Source organism: Phoca vitulina, unplaced genomic scaffold (genome assembly GCF_004348235.1).
Source record: "Phoca vitulina isolate PV1807 unplaced genomic scaffold, GSC_HSeal_1.0 scaffold51, whole genome shotgun sequence".
NCBI lineage: Eukaryota > Metazoa > Chordata > Mammalia > Carnivora > Phocidae > Phoca > Phoca vitulina.
Genome location: NW_022589754.1, coordinates 7,164,554 through 7,181,910, shown reverse-complemented (window position 1 = coordinate 7,181,910; position 17,357 = coordinate 7,164,554). Strand labels below are relative to the sequence as shown.

At 39.6% G+C, this 17,357-nt stretch overlaps 1 pseudogene; it reads left to right on the top strand.

Moving 5' to 3' along the window:
* Positions 1 to 943: 943 nt before the first annotated feature.
* LOC116621887 lies at positions 944 to 1,976 on the top strand (annotated as a pseudogene).
* Positions 1,977 to 17,357: the final 15,381 nt, after the last annotated feature.

Sequence of the window (17,357 nt, the reverse complement as noted above, 5' to 3'; positions counted from 1 at the left end):
TATAGCGAGAGAGGGAACACAAGCAGGGGGAGTGGGAGAGGGAGAAGCAGGTTTCCTGCTGAGCAGGGAGCCCAATGCGGGGCTCGATCCCAGGACCCTGGGACCATGACCTGAGCCGAAGGCAGACGCTTAACGACTGAGCCACCCAGGCGCCCCCATGCATCTTTTCTGACAACAACACAATGAAACTAGCAGTCAACCACAAGAAAATCTATAAAGACCAAAAATACATGGAGGTTAAATAACATGCTACTAAACAATGAATGGGTCAACCAAGAAATAAAAGAATAAATTACAAAGTGCATGGAAACAACTAAAAATAAAATAATAAAGAATAGAGCAGACATAAATGATATTGAAACTAAACATACAATAGAATAAATCAATGAAACCAGGAGCTGGTTCTTTGAAAAAATAAATAAAATTGATAAATCTCTAGTCAGACTTATCAAGAAAAAAAGAGAAATGACTCAAATAAGATCACAAATGAGAGAGAATAACAACCAACAGCAAAGAAATACAATTATAAGAAAATATTATGAAAAATTATGTGCCAACACACTAGACAACCTAGAAGAAATTGATAAATTCCTAGAAACATATAAACTACCAAAACTGAAATAGGAAGGATTAGAAAATTTAAACAGACCAATTACCAGCAAAGAAACTGAATAAGTAAACAAAAAACTCCCAACAAACAAAAGACTAGGACCAGATGGCTTCACAGATGAATTCTACCAAACATTTAAGAAGAGTTAATATCCATTCTTCTCAAACTATTCCAAAATATAGAAGAGGAAGGAAAACTTCAAAATTCATTCTATGAAGCCAGCATTATCCCCATACCAAAAATAGATAAAGACACCAAAAAAAAAAAAAAAAAAAAAAAAAAGAGAGAGAGAGAGAGAGAGAATTACAGGCTTTTGGCTCCCTGAGCAGTACCATGGTGGTCCCCCAAAACAAGCACCTTAGGAAAGACAGCAAAAAGGGAAGCAAGAAGAAAGTGGTTGATCCATTTTCTGAGAAAGATTGGTATGATGCGAAAGTACCAGGTATGTTCATTATAAGAAATATTGGGAAAAAAAACATTAGTCACAAGAACTCAAGGAACCAAAATCGCACATGATGGCCTCAAGGGAATTGTTTTTGAAGTGAGCCTTGCTGATGTGTAGAATGATGAAGTTGCATTTAGAAAATTCAACCTAATTACTGAGGATGTCCAGGGAAAAAACTGCCTGACTAATTTCCATGGCATGGATCTTACCTGTGACAAAATGTGCTTCATGGTCAAAAAATGGCAGACCACGACTGAAGCTCATGTTGATGTCAAGACTACCAATGGTTATTTGCTTCGTCTATTTGGTGTTGGTTTTACTGAAAAAATGTAACAATCTGATTTGGAAGACCTCTTATGCTCAGCACCAACAGTTCTGCCAAATTCAGAAAAAGATGATGGATATCATGACCTGAGAGGTGCAGACAAATGACTTGAAGGAAGTGGTCAATAAATTGATTCCAAACAGCATCAGAAAAGACACAGAAAGGGTTGTCAGTCTATTTATCCACTCCATGATGTCCTGTTAGAAAAGTAAAAATGTGGGGTGCATGGGTGGCTCAGTCGGTTAAGCCTCTGACTTTTGATTTTGGCTCAGGGCATGATCTCAGTGTTGTGAAATCGAGCCCCACATTGGGCTCCATGTCCACCTGGGAGTCTGCTACTATCTCTCTTTCCCTCTCTCTTTGCCCCTCCCCCTGCTCACACACTTTCTTTCTCTCTCAACAAACAAATAAATAAATAAAATATATTCTTTTGAAGACAGGAAAGTAAAAATGCTGAAGAAGCTCAAGTTTAAATTGAAAAAGTTCATGGAGCTTCTTGGTGAAGGTTGTAGTTCTGAAAAGGCTACTGGGGATAAGACCAGTGTTAAAGTTGAAGGAGCTGATAGAATGAACCAAAGATCCAAGAATCTGTTTAAATTTCAGACACTTAATGGTAACAAATAAAAAATCTTATTTGTAATGTTTAAAAAAGAGAGAGAGAATGACAGGCCAATGTCCATGATGAACAGAGATGCAGAAATCCTCAACAAAATACTAGCAAACCAAATCCAACAATACATTAAAAAAATCATTCACTACAATCAAATGGGATTTATTCCTGGTTTGCAAGGGTGGTTCAATATTTGCAAATCAATCAACATGACATATCATATCAATGAGAGAAAGGAAAAGAACAAGATAATCATTTCAGTACATGCAGAAAAACATTTGACAAAGTGCAACATCCATTCATGATAAAAACCCTAAACAAAGTAGGTTTAGAGGGAACATAATAAGGGCCATATATGAAAAACCCACAGCTAACATCATCCTTAATGGGGAAAAAACTGAGAGTTTTCCCTTTAGGTTAGGAGCAAGACAAGGATATACACTCTCACCACTTTTATTCAACATAGTACTGGAAATCCTAGCCACAGAAAACAGACTATATGTATATCATCCAAATTATAAGGAAGAAATAAAGCATTCACTATATGCAGATGACACAATACTATATATAGAAAACGTGAACTCCACACACACACACACACACACACACACACACAAACTGCCAGAACTGATAAACAAATTCAGTTAAATAACAGGATACACAATCAATGTACAGAAATCTGTTGCATTTCTATACACTAACAATGAAGTAGCTGAAAAAGAAATTAAGAAAACAGTCTCATTTACAATTTCACCCCAAATAGTAAGATACCTAGGAATAAATCTAACCAAAGAGGTGAAAGGTCTGTACTCTGAAAACTATAAAACACTGATGAAAGAAATTAAAGATGACCCAAAAAATGGAAATAAATTCCATGCTCATGGATTGGAAGAACAAAATTGTTAAAATCTCTATACTACCAAAACAATCTACAAATTTAATGCAATCTCTATCAAATTACCAACAGTATTTTTTCACAGAACTACAAAAATAATTCTGAAATTTGTATGGAACCACAAAAGACTCTAACAGCTAAAGCAATCTTGAAAAAGAGAAACAGGGGTGCCTGGGTGGCTCAGTTGTTAAGCGTCTGCCTTTGGCTCAGGTCATAATCCCAGAGTCCTGGGATTGAGCCCCACGTCGGGCTCTCTGCTCAGTGGAAAGCCTGCTTCTCCCTCTCCCACTCCCCCTGCTTGTGTTCCCTCTCTTGCTGTGTCTCTCTCTGTAAAATAAATAAATAAAATCTTAAAAAAAAAAAAAAAAAAAGAGAGAAACAAAGCTGAAGGCATGACAGTCCCAGACTTGAAGTTATATTACAAAGCTGTAGTGATCAAAACAGTATGGTACTGGCACAAAAAGACACATTGATCAATGTAGCAGAATAGAAAACCCAGAAATGAACCAAAAACTACATTGTCAATTAATCTTCAACAAAGCAGGTAATAATATCCACTGGAGAAAGACAGTCTCTCTAACAAATGGTGTTAGGAGAAGTGGACAACAACATGCAAAAGAATTAAACTGGACCATTTTCTTACACCATACACAAAAAATAAATTCAAAATTGATTAAACACTTAAATGTGAGACTTGATACCATAACAATCCTAGAAGAAAACATAAGCAGTAACTTCTTTACCATGGGCCATAGCAACTTTTTTCTAAATAGGTCCCATGGGGCAAGAGAAACAAATGCAAACATAAACTATTAGGACTTCAAAATAAAAAGCTTCTGCACATGGAAGGAAACAATCAACAAAACTACATGCAATATACAGAATGGAAGAAGATACTTGCAAATGACATATCTGATAAAGGGTTATTATTTAAAATATATAAAGAACTTATCAAACTCAACACCCCCAAAACAAATACTCCAATTAAAAATTGGGCAGAAGATATGAACAGACATTTTTTTTTTAAGAAGACATACAGATGGCCAACAGGCACATGAAAAGTTGTTCATCACTTACCATCAGGGAAAGACAAATCAAAGCTACAATGAGATATCACTTCACACCTGTCAGAATGGCTAAAATTAACACATGAAGCAACAAGTGTTGGCCAGGATGTGGAGAAAAAGGAACCGTCCTGCACTGTTTGTGGGGATGTGAACTGGTGCAGCCAAGTGTGGAAAACAGTATGGAGGTTTCTCAAAAAATTTTTAAAAGAAGAACTACCCCATGATTCAGCAATTACTCTACTGGGTATTTACCCAAAGAATACAAAAACACTAATTCAAAGGGATACATGAACCCCTATGTTTATAGCAGCATTTACAATAGCCAAATTATGGAACCAATGAATGGATAGAGAAGATTTGGTATATATAAACAATAGAATATTACTCAGCCATAAAAGAGAATGAAATCTTGCCACTTACAGACATGCATTGAGCTAGAGTGTATTATGCTAAGTAAAACAAGTCAGTCAGAGAAAGACAAATACCATATGATTTCATTCACATGTGGAGTTTAAGAAACAAAACAGATGAACTTAGGGAGACAGAGAGAGAGAAACAAGAAACAGACTCTTAAGTATGGAGAACAAACTGATAGTTACCAGAGTGGAGGTAGATGGGGGGACGGGTTAAACAGGAGATGGGTATTAAGGAGTGCACTTGTCCTGATTAGCACCAGGTGATGTATGGAATTGTTGCATCACTATATTGTATACCTGAAACTAATATAACACCAAATATTAACTAATGGGAATTAAAATAAAAACTTAAAAAAAAACGGGCATTCAAGATACAATTGCACAAATTAGCTATCCAGGTTGCACCATATAATATCTGAAATAAAATATTTGGAACTGAGGCAAATATATTCATGCCATATCACTCACTACTCAGCATGCAACAAATGTTCACTGGTTATCTCTATTAAATGATATATAAATTCCATTTACATATCAAAGCTTGAGGAGGTGTGTATCCAGGACCTTTTCTCCTGCTCTCTAAGTATCAAGCCAGATTTAGAGGAATAAGGGCAACTTAGGCAGTTCTGAATAAGGAAGCCTGCTTCCTTCCTTTATGGCATGAATTTTCAACATATTTCCCTGGATGAGGGAGGAGTCTTAGATAAGAGATATAATTGTGGAGCATTTGGGTAAGTTAAAAGACTTTGAAGACACCTGAAACAATCAGAGCTCACAATATTTCTTAGTGTGGCTGGGTTTCAAGATTGGGAATGTGGTTCTTGAAACCTAGTCAAAAGGCTCAAAACATCATTACAACATCAGGTACAACATTCCATAAGCTTGATGGTCTCTAAGTTTCTTTTCTTTTTTTTTTTTTCTTCAGTTTTTTATTTTACATCTAGTTAACATACAGTGCAATATTGGTTTCAGGAGTAGACTTCAGTGATTCATCACTTACATACAACACCCAGTGCTCAACACCACAAGTGCCCTCCTTAATACCCATCAACCATCTAGTCCATTCCCCACCCACCTCCCTCCATCAACACTCACTTTGTTCTCTATCTTTGAGTCTCTTATGGTTTGTTTCCTTCTCTCCTTATTTTTTTCTTTCCCCCCCATCTCATATGTTCATCTGTATTGTTTCTTAAATTCCACATGAGTGAAATCATATGGTATTTGTCTTTCTCTGACTGACTTATTTCGCTTAACATCATACACCCTAGCTCCATCCACATCATTGCAAATGGCAAAATTTCATTCTTTTTGATGGATGAATAATATTCCATTATGTATATATACCATATTTTCTTTATCCATTCATCAGTCAATGGACATTTGGGCTCTTTCCATAATTTAGCTATTGTTGATAATGAACACTGGGGAGCAGATACTCTTTTGAATCTGTATTTTTGTATCCCTTGGGAAAATACCTAGTAGTGCAATTGCTGGGTCATAGGGTAGTTCTATGATTGATTCATTCCTCTGATTCATCCATTCTCATATTATGGCATCCATTCAGGTTTCCAATTCAGTTATAGCATTTTTAATATTGGTCTGACTAGATTTTAGTTCTTTTATCTCTGCAGTAAGGGATTCTCTAGTGTTTCTATGCTTTTATCAAGCCCAGCTAGTATCCTTATAATTGTTGTTTTAAAAATTCTCATTAAGACACCTTACTTATATCTGTATTGATTAAATCCCTGTTAGTTCTACTTCCTGTTCTTTTTGTGGTGAATTCCTCTGTCTTGTCATTTTGTCCAGAAAATCAAAATAAAACAAAACAATAGCAACAACAAAAAGCAAAACACCAGATCCTGGGTGTGTTTTGGTCTGCCTGTGAAAAGAAGCTAGATCCAAAAATATAAATAAAATAAAATAAAATAATAATAAAATAAAATAAAAATAATATATAAAAGATATACATAAAAGTAAAAATTGAAAAATGATAATAAAATAAAAAAGAATTAAAAATAAGAAAAAATAAAGATTAATAATAAAAATTAAAAAAAATTTTAAAAAGCTAGGTCCTATTTCCCCTACAGCTGAAGCTTTGCAGCACTCTATGATCAGTGGACTTGGTGTGTGGGAGGTGTTTATGCCGGTCTTCTGGGGGAGGGGCCTATTGCACTGATTCTCTGGTGGACTTGCCCTAGTGGAGATGTGCCTGTAGGGCACAGGAGGGCAAGGCTTGGTGTATAGGGCTCTGGCTTCCACTAGGTGGCACTGTTTTGCTCCCTGAAGTCTTTCAGTGCTGACGGGTTGGGTGAAAGCAGTGGTGCCGAGTCTTTAGCCCCAGAGCTGTGAGTTCGCCCCTGCCACTCTTCGGGAAGCCCTCACCAGAGCAAACAATCACCCCTCTTGTGTCCTCTGGTTTCTGTCAGATCCCTGCTTTCACCCTGCCTGTGTCTGAGCTGTTTTATCACAGGCATGAGACTGGGTTTCAAAACTCCAAATTTAAGGGACTCCCGAGGTGTAGACTCATGCTGATCCTCTGGGGGAGGGTCTCACCATGCTTTTGCCATTTGCTGGCCTGTGCCAGGAAAGCAGCCATATGACCACACAGTGGTTCTGAGTTTATGGCAAGGTGGAGCAGAGAGCCAGCACCCAGGCTTGCAGCCGTCAGCCAGAGTCGCACTCCTATGCCTGGAAACAGTGCACCATGTTGGTGCCACCCATTCTTCCTGTGACCTGGGGGTCCTCAGACCACGCTGTCCACTCCCTGAGTCTCCACCCCCTTCCCCACCTGAGCCCCTTTAAGCCAGGTACCTCCCTGGTGGTGACAGATTTCTAAAACCTCATGTTATACACGCTGCTGCTTATAATACCTTTCAGTAGTCTCTATAAATAGGGGTCCCTCCCCTTCACAGCACCCACAGTTCTTATCTACCCAAAATCAACTCGCCACACCTCCTACTTTTCAGAAGGTGGTCGCTTTTCTACTCGTAGACTTGCAGTTTTGTTCTCTCAATCCTCAGATTGATTTCTTGGGTGTTCCAGATGATTTGATAATTATCTAGCAGTGCTTGAGGAACGAGGAAAGTTTAGGGTCCACCACTCCTCTGCCATCTTAACTCCTCCAAGATTGTTATTTTCCTACTTGAAGTACTCTTCCAGCTCTTCTTTTAATATCTGCATGTGATATTTCCAGTATTTTGATTTTGTTTCTTATTCCTTTTCTCAGTTTCTGCTTCAGTTCTCAGTTCTTTTTGTAGTTTTTCTGTTCTGTTTTTTACTTGGTCTTATCCTAGTTCTTTTTTTTTTTTTTTTAATTTTATTATGTTATGTTAGCCACCATACAATACATCATTAGTTTTTGATGTAGTGATCCACGATCCATTGTTTTCGTATAACACCCAGTGCTCCATGCAGTACGTGCCCTCCTGAATACACATCACCGGGCTAAACAATCTCCCCTCCCCCCGCCCCTCTAAAACCCTGTTTGTTTCTCAGAGTCCATAGTCTCTCTTGGTTCATCTCTTCCTCCGATTTCCTTCCCTTCATTTTCCCTTCCTTCTCCTAATGTCCTCCATGCTATTCCTTATGTTCCACAAATAAGTGAAACCATATGATAATTGACTTTCTCTGCTTGACTTATTTCACTTAACATAATCTCCTCCAGTCCCATCCATGTTGATGTAAAAGTTGGGTATTCATCATTTCTGATGGCTGAGTCATATTCCATTGTATATATGGACCACATCTCCTTTACCATTCATCTGTTGAAGGGCAACTCAGCTCTTTCCACAGTTGGCTATTGCAGACATTGCTGCTATGAACATTGGGGTGCATATGGCCCTTCTTTTCACTACATCTGTGTCTTTGGGGTAAATACCCAGGAATATAATTGCTGGGTCATAGGGTAGCTCTATTTTTAATTTTTTGAGGAACCTCCACACTGTTTTCCAAAGTGGCTGTACCAACTTGCATTCCCACCAACAGTGTAAGAGGGTTCCCCTTTCTCCACAAGCTCTCCAGCATTTGTTGTTTCTTTCCCTGTCCATTTTTGCCATTCTAACTGGTGTAAGGTGGTATCTCAATGTGGTTTTCTTTTTTTAATTTTTTTTTAATTTTTTTATTGTTATGTTAATCCCCATACATTACATCATTAGTTTTAGATATAGTGTTCCATGATTCATTGTTTGTGCATAACACCCAGTGCTCCATGCAGAACGTGCCCTCCTCAATACCCATCACCAGGCTAACCCATCCTCCCACCCGCCCTCCCCTCTAGAACCCTCAGTTTGTTTTTCAGAGTCCATCGTCTCTCCTGGTTCTTCTCCCCCTCCGATTTCCCCCCCTTCATTCTTCCCCTCCTGCTACATTCTTCTTCTTCTTTTTTTCTTTCTGAACATATATTGCATTATTTGTTTCAGAGGTACAGATCTGAGATTCAACAGTCTTGCACAATTCACAGCACTTACCAGAGCACATACCCTCCCCAGTGTCCATCACCCAGTCACCCCATCCCTCCCACCCCACCCCCCACTCCAGCAACCCTCAGTTTGTTTCCTGAGATTAAGAATTCCTCATATCAGTGAGGTCATATGATACATGTCTTTCTCTGTTTGACTTATTTCGCTCAGCATAATACCCTCCAGTTCCATCCACGTCGTTTCAAATGGCAAGATCTCATTCCTTTTGATGGCTGCATAATATTCCATTGTATATATATACCACATCTTCTTTATCCATTCATCTGTTGATGGACATCTTGGCTCTTTCCACAGTTTGGCTATTGTGGACATTGCTGCTATAAACATCGGGATGCACGTACCCTTTCGGATCCCTACTTTTGTATCTTTGGGGTAAATACCCAGGAGTGCAATTGCTGGATCGTATGGTAGCTCTATTTTCAACTTTTTGAGGAACCTCCATACTGTTTTCCAGAGTGGCTGCACCAACTTGCATTCCCACCAACAGTGTAAGAGGATTCCCCTTTCTCTACAACCTCTCCAACCTTTGTTGTTTCTTGCCTTTTCCATTTTTGCCATTCTAACTGGTGTAAGGTGGTATCTCAATGTGGTTTTGATTTTAATTTCCCTGATGGCTAATGATGATGAACATTTTTTCATGTGTCAGCCATTTGTATGTCTTCTTTGGAGAAGTGTCTTTTCATGTATTCTGCCCATTTTTTGACTTGATTATTTGTTTTTTGGGTGTTGAGTTTGAGAAGTTCTTTATAGATCTTAGATACCACCCCTTTATCTGTAGTGTCATTTGCAAATATCTTCTCCCATTTTGTGGGTTGCCTCTTTGTTTTGTTGACTCTTTCCTTTGCTGTGCAGAAGCTTTTTATCTTGATGAAGTCCCAAAATTCATTTTTGCTTTTGTTTCACTAGCTTTTGGAGATGTATCTTGAAAGAAGTTGCTGTGGCCGATGTCAAAGAGGTTACTGCCTATGTTCTCCTCTAGGATTTAGATGGATTCCTGTCTCACATTTAGGTCTTTCATCCATTTTGAGTTTATTTTTGTGTATGGTGTAAGAAAGTGGTCCAGTTTCATTCTTCTACATGTCGTTGTCCAATTTTCTAAACACCATTTGTTGAAGAGACTGTCTTTTTTCCATTGAATATTCTTTCCTGCTTTGTCAAAGATCAGTTGACCATAAAATATTATCTCTTAAGTGTAGGTTGTCTTTTATTTTTTATTGTTTCTTTTGCTGTGTAGTTGTTTATTTATCTGTTTGTTTAGTTTTATGTTGTCCCACTTGTTTATTTTTGCTTTTGTTGCATGATTTTTTGGTGTCATATCCAAAAAGCTATGCTAAGGTCAATGTCAAAGAGGTTTTTGGCAATGTTTTCTTCTAGGAGTTTTATGGTGTCAGGTCTTACATTTAAATGTTTAATCTATTTTGAGTTGATTTTTGTGTAATCTAATATGAGCTTATTTTGTGCAAGATAAGGGTTAAATTGTATTCCTTTGAATGTAGATATCCAGTTTCCCAGACCCTTTGTTGAAGAGACTAGCCATTCCCTAATTCTGTATTCTGTGCATCTTTACTAGGGTTAGTGGAATATATATATATTCCACTATATATATATTCCACACAACCCAGGACGCGCACAACCCAGGACGCTGCAGTTTATAGCAGCACGGACAGAAACAGAGATGGTGTGGCCTGGAGAGCTCACTGAAGAACAGACTGCGGTCTCTCTGCTCTGAGGCAGAGGGTTGGAAACGGTCTCTTCTGCTCTGACTCACGGAAGAGACCCGGAAAGCCACCAGGGAAAGGCGCCAGAGAACATAGTTTCACTCCTGGGCTCTCTATTCTGTTAAGTTGGTCTATGTGTCTATGTGTCTAATTTTATGCTACCAACATGCTATTTTAATTACTATAACTTTATAATACAGTTTAAGATCAGGAAGTATGTTGTGTCCAGCTTTGGTCTTTTTGCTCAAGATCACTTTGGCTATAGAAGACTTTTGTAGTACCATACAAACTTCAGAATTTTCTTTTCTTTTTTTTAAGATTTTATTTATTTATTTAACAGAGAGAGACACAGCAAGAGAGGGAACAGAAGCAGGGGGAGAGGTAGAGGGAGAAGCAGGCTTCCTACTGAGCAGAGAGCACAATGCGGGGCTCGATCCCAGGACCCTGGGATCCTGACCTGAGCCCAAGGCAGACGCTTAACAACTGAGCTACCCAGGCACCCCTAGAATTTTGTCTTCTATTGCTGTGCAAAAGCCAAAGTTGTTACATTGAGGTTTGTGATCATGAATTAAAGTGAGACCTGCCAACCCAATTATGTGATTTCTATTTACCAAGGTTCTTTGGCTTAAGTTCTCACACAGAGAAGGCCTGAGATTGAGTTCAACCAGGATTGGGACTTTCCCAGGGAGAAATAGAGAGGGAAACAGGGGTAAGTGAGCCACATATATTTGTATCAAACTGATTATAATGAGTAAAGATGTATTTCACATTGGAAAAGGAAGAAAATAAAGATATTGAGGAGGATGATTATCTTAGTTTAGGTTACCCCAGAAGCAAAGTATGAGACTAGCATTTATGTTCAAGCAGTTTTTTTTTGGCAGATAATCCCAACAAACAAATGCCCAGGACTAGATGGCTTCATAGGTGAATTCTACCAAACATTTAAAAAAGAGTTAATATCTATTCTTCTCAAACTATTCCTAAAAACAGAATAAAAAGGAAAACTTCCAAATTCATTCTATGAGGCCAACATTACTCTGATTTCAAAACCAGATAAAGACACCACAAAAAAGAGCATTACAGGCAAATATCTCTGATGAACATAGATGTAAAAATCCTCAACAAAATACTAGCAAACAGAATCCAACAGGCATTTAAAAAAATTATTCACTGCAATCAGGTGGGAATTATTCCTGTGTTGGAAGGGTAGTTCCATATTTTCAAACCAATTGTGAAACATCATACCAATAAGAAAAAGGATAAAAACTGCATGATCCTTTCCATAGATGCAGAAAAAGGGTTTGACAAAGTACAACATCTATTCATGATAAAAACCCTCAACAAAGTAGGTTTAAAGGGAACATACCTCAACATAATAAAGGCCACAGATTAAAAATACTCACAGCTGGAGGGGGGAAAGATGGCGGAGGAGTAGGGGACCCTATTTCAACTGGTCCCCGGAATTGAGCTGGATATCTACCAGACCACTCTGAGCACCCACAAAACCAGCCTGAGATGTAAGAAGATCTGGATCTCTACAAACAGAATATCGCAGGCGGTTGGTTTTGAGGTACAAAGCAGAGAGCCGTGATTCCGCGGGCAGATATCAGAGGATAAATGGCAGGGGGAGGGTGCCTGGACGTGGGGATCCTACACCGCCAGTGAGTGACAGCCTCTCGCGCTGCGGACGGGCACAGACTCGCAGACTGGTAGCATAGGGAAAGGACTTTAGGGCAGCCCCCGGGGTGGAAAACCAGACCAGCGGGGTCGCGCGCACGTGAACCGCAGCACCACCCCCGACAGAAACCGGAGCAACGGTGGCGCACACGCATACTGCAGCCTCTGAGACAGAAACCCCGAGCGGCGGGGTCGCGCACACGCGAACTGCAGTCCCCGGGACAGGACCCCAAGTGGCGGAGTCACGCGCGTGCACGCGAACTGGGAGCGGCTGGTGGTTTTAGAAGCACAAAGGGCAGAGACGTACCCCGACCTGGAGGCAGGACTGGGGGCGCTGCGGAGGGGCGCACAACCCAGGACGCTGCAGTTTATAGCAGCACGGACAGAAACAGAGATGGTGTGGCCTGGAGAGCTCACTGAAGAACAGACTGCGGTCTCTCTGCTCTGAGGCAGAGGGTTGGAAACGGTCTCTTCTGCTCTGACTCACGGAAGAGACCCGGAAAGCCACCAGGGAAAGGCGCCAGAGAACAAAAGCCCCAAAGACTGATTCCCACTGAGCCCATCCCCCGCCACAGGGACGCAGGGCAACTCCGCCCAAACAGGGTTGCCTGAGTAACAGCGCGGCAGGCCCCTCCTGCAGAAGACAGGCTGGGAAAACAAGAGGCCAGCAACCCTAAGGTCCCAAGAAAACAGGTGCATCTTGCTTGGGTTCTGGTCAATAATTTGGACTCTATACATTCCCTCAAACACCCATCAACAGAATGACAAGGAGGAGGAGCCCCCAAACCAGAAAAGACTCAGAGATTATGACTTATGCTGCAGATTTACAAATGGATGCAGATATAACCAAGATGTCGGAGATGGAATTCAGGCTAGCAATTGTGAAGACAATGGCTCGAATGGAGAAATCAATTAATGGCAACATAGAGTCTCTAAGGGCAGAAATAAAAGGGGAATTGGCAGAACCTAAAAATGCTATCAATGAGATCCAATCCAATCTATATAATCTAACAGCTAGGGTAACTGAGGCAGAAGAACGAATAAGTGACCCGGAAGACAATATAATAGATAAAAAATGAAAAGAGGAGGCCAGGGAAAAACAACTCAGAATCCATGAAAATAGAATCAGAGAAATAAGTGACACCATGAGGCGTTCCAATGTCAGAATCATTGGAATCCCGGAGGGAGTGGAGAGAGAGAGAGGGCTAGAAGATGTATTTGAGCAAATCGTAGCTGAGAACTTCCCTAATCTGGGGAATGAAACAAACATTCGTGTCCTAGAGGCAGAGAGGACCCCTCCTAAGATCAAGGAAAACAGGCCAACACCCCAGCATGTAATAGTAAAACTTGCAAATCTTAGAACCAAGGAAACCATCTTAAGGGCAGTTAGGGGGAAGAGATTCCTTACGTACAGAGGGAGGAACATGAGAATAACGTCAGACCTATCCACAGAGACCTGGCAAGTCAGAAAGGCCTGGCAAGACATATTCAGGGTACTAAATGAGAAGAACATACAGCCAAGAATACTTTATCCGGCAAGGCTTTCATTTAGAATGGATGGAGAGATGCAGAGCTTCCACGACTGGCAGAAGTTGAAAGAATATGTGACCACTAAGCCGGCCCTGCAAAAAATATTAAGGGGGGTTCTATAAAAGGAGAAAGACCCCAAGAGTGATCTACGACAGAAATTTACAGGGACAATCTATAAAAACAACGTCTTCACAGGCAACATGATGACAATTAATTCATATCTTTCAATAATCACTCTCAACGTGAATGGCCTAAACGCTCCCATAAAATGGCACAGGGTTGCAGATTGGATAAAAAGACAGGATCCATCCATATGCTGTCTACAAGAGACTCATTTTGAACCTAAAGATACATCCAGACTGAAAGTGAAGGGATGGAGATCTAACTTCCATGCCAGCGGACCTCAAAAGAAAGCTCGGGTAGCAATTCTTATATCAGACAAATTAGATTTTAAACTAAAGTCTGTAATAAGAGACACAGAAGGACACTATATCATTCTTAAGGGGTCAATCCAACAAGAAGATCTAACAATTGTAAATATCTATGCCCCCAACATGGGAGCAGCCATCTACATAAGCCAACTGTTCACCAAAATAAAGAGTCATATTGATAACAATACGTTAATTGTGGGAGACCTCAATACTCCACTCTCAGCAATGGACAGATCATCTAAGCAGAAAATCAACAAGGAAACAAGAGCTTTGAATGATACATTGGACCAGATGGACCTCATAGGTATTTACAGAACATTCCACCCTAAAACAACAGAATACTCATTCTTCTCGAGTGCACATGGAACTTTCTCCAGAATAGACCACATACTGGGTCACAAATCAGGTCTCAACCGATACGAAAACATTGAGATTATTCCCTGCATATTCTCAGACCACAATGCTCTAAAACTGGAACTTAATCACAAGAAAAAATTTGGCAGAAATTCAAACACTTGGAAGCTAAAGACCACTCTGCTCAAGAATGTTTGGGTCAACCAAGAAATCAAAGAAGAACTTAAACAATTCATGGAAATCAATGAGAACAAAAACACATCGGTCCAAAACCTATGGGATACTGCAAAGGCGGTCCTAAGGGGAAATATATAGCCATCCAAGCCGCACTCAAAAAAATAGAAAAATCCTGAATTCACCAACTAACTCTACACCTTAAAGAACTAGAGAAAAAGCAACAAACGATGCCTAAGCCATGCATTAGAAGAGAAATAATTAAAATTAGAGCAGAAATCAATGAATTAGAAACCAAAAACACAGTAGATCAGATCAATGGAACTAGAAGTTGGTTCTTTGAAAGAATTAATAAGATTGATAAACCACTGGCCAGACTTATCCAAAAGAAGAGAGAAAGGACCCAAATTAATAAAATTATGAATGAAAGGGGAGAGATCACGACCAACACCAAGGAAATAGAAACAATTATTAGAAATTATTATCAACAACTATATGCCAATAAACTGAGCAATCTGGATGAAATGGAGGCCTTCCTGGAAACCTATAAGCTTTCAAGACTGAAACAGGAAGAAATTGACAACCTGAATAGGCCAAGAACCAGTAATGACATTGAAGCAGTGATCAAAAACCTCCCAAAAAACAAGAGTCCAGGGCCTGTTGGATTCCCTGGGGAATTCTACCAAACATTCAAAGAAGAAATAATACCTATTCTCCTGAAGGTGTTTTAAAAAATAGAAACAGAAGGAAAGCTTCCAGACTCATTCTATGAGGCCAGCATTACCTTAATCCCCAAACCAGGCAAAGGCCTCATCAAAAAGGAGAATTTCAGACCGATATCCCTGATGAATATGGATTCCAAAATTCTCAACAAAATCCTAGCTAATAGGATCCAACAATACATTAAAAGGATCATCCACCCCAACCAAGTGGGATTTATCCCCGGGATGCAAGGGTGGTTCAACATTCGCAAATCAATCAATGTGATAGAACACATTAATAAGAGGAGGGAGAAGAACCATATGGTTCTCTCAATTGATGCAGAAAAAGCATTTGACAAAATACAACATCCTTTCCTGATTAAAACTCTCCAGATTATAGGGATAGAGGGAACATTCCTCAAGCTCATAAAATCCATCTATGAAAAACCCACAGCGAATATCAGCCTCAATGGGGAAAAGCTGAGAGCCTTTCCCTTAAGATCAGGAACACGTCAAGGGTGTCCACTCTCACCACTGTTGTTCAACATAGTACTAGAAGTCCTAGCAACAGCAATCAGACAACAAAAAGAAATAAAATGTATTCAAATTGGCAAAGAAGAAGTCAAACTCTCTCTTTTCGCAGACGACATGATACTTTATGTGGAAAACCCAAAAGACTCCACCCCCAAATTACTAGAACTCATCCAACAATTCAGTAATGTGGCAGGATACAAAATCAATGCACAGAAATCAGTTGCTTTCTTATACACTAACAACGCAACTGTTGAAAGAGAAATTAAAGAAATGATTCCATTTACAATAGCACCGAAAACCATAAGATACCTCGGAATAAACCTAACCAAAGAGGTAAAGGATCTATACTCTAGGAACTACAAAACACTCATGAAAGAAATTGAAGAAGACACAAAAAGATGGAAAAATATTCCATGCTCATGGATCGGAAGAAAAAACATTTGTTAAAATGTCTATGCTACCCAGAGCAATCTATACCTTCAATGCCATCCCGATCAAAATTCCAATGACATTTTTCAAAGTGCTGGAACAAACAATCCTAAAATTTGTATGGAATCAGAAAAGACCCCGAATTGCCAAGGAAATGTTGAAAAAGAAAAACAAAGCTGCGGGCATCACGTTGCCTGATTTCAAGCTATATTACAAAGCAGTGATCACCAAGACAGCATGGTACTGGCACAAAAACAGACATACAGACCAGTGGAACAGAATAGAGAACCCAGATATGGACCCTCACTCTATGGTCAAATAATCTTTGACAAAGCAGGAAAAAACATGCAATGGAAAAAAGACAGTCTCTTCAATAAATGGTGCTGGGAAAATTGGACAGCCACATGCAGAAGAATGAAACTCGACCATTCTCTAACACCATTCACAAAGATAAACTCAAAGTGGATGAAAGACCTCAATGTGAGACAGGATTCCATCAAATTCTAGAGGAGAACATAGGCAGTAACCTCTTTGACATCGGCCACAGCAACTTCTTTCAAGATACGTCTCCAAAAGCTAGTGAAACAAAAGCAAAAATGAACTTTTGGGACTTCATCAAGATAAAAAGCTTCTGCACAGCAAAGGAAAGAGTCAACAAAACAAAGAGGCAACCCACAGAATGGGAGAAGATATTTGCAAATGACACTACAGATAAAGGGCTGGTATCCAAGATCTATAAAGAACTTCTCAAACTCAACACCCAAAAAACAAATAATCAAGTCAAAAAGTGGGCAGAAGAGATGAACAGACACTTCTCTGAAGAAGACATACAAATGGCTAACAGACACATGAAAAAATGTTCATCGTCTTTAGCCATCAGGGAAATTCAAATCAAAACCACACTGAGATACCACCTTACACCAGTTAGAATGGCAAAAATGGACAGGGCAAGAAACAACAAAT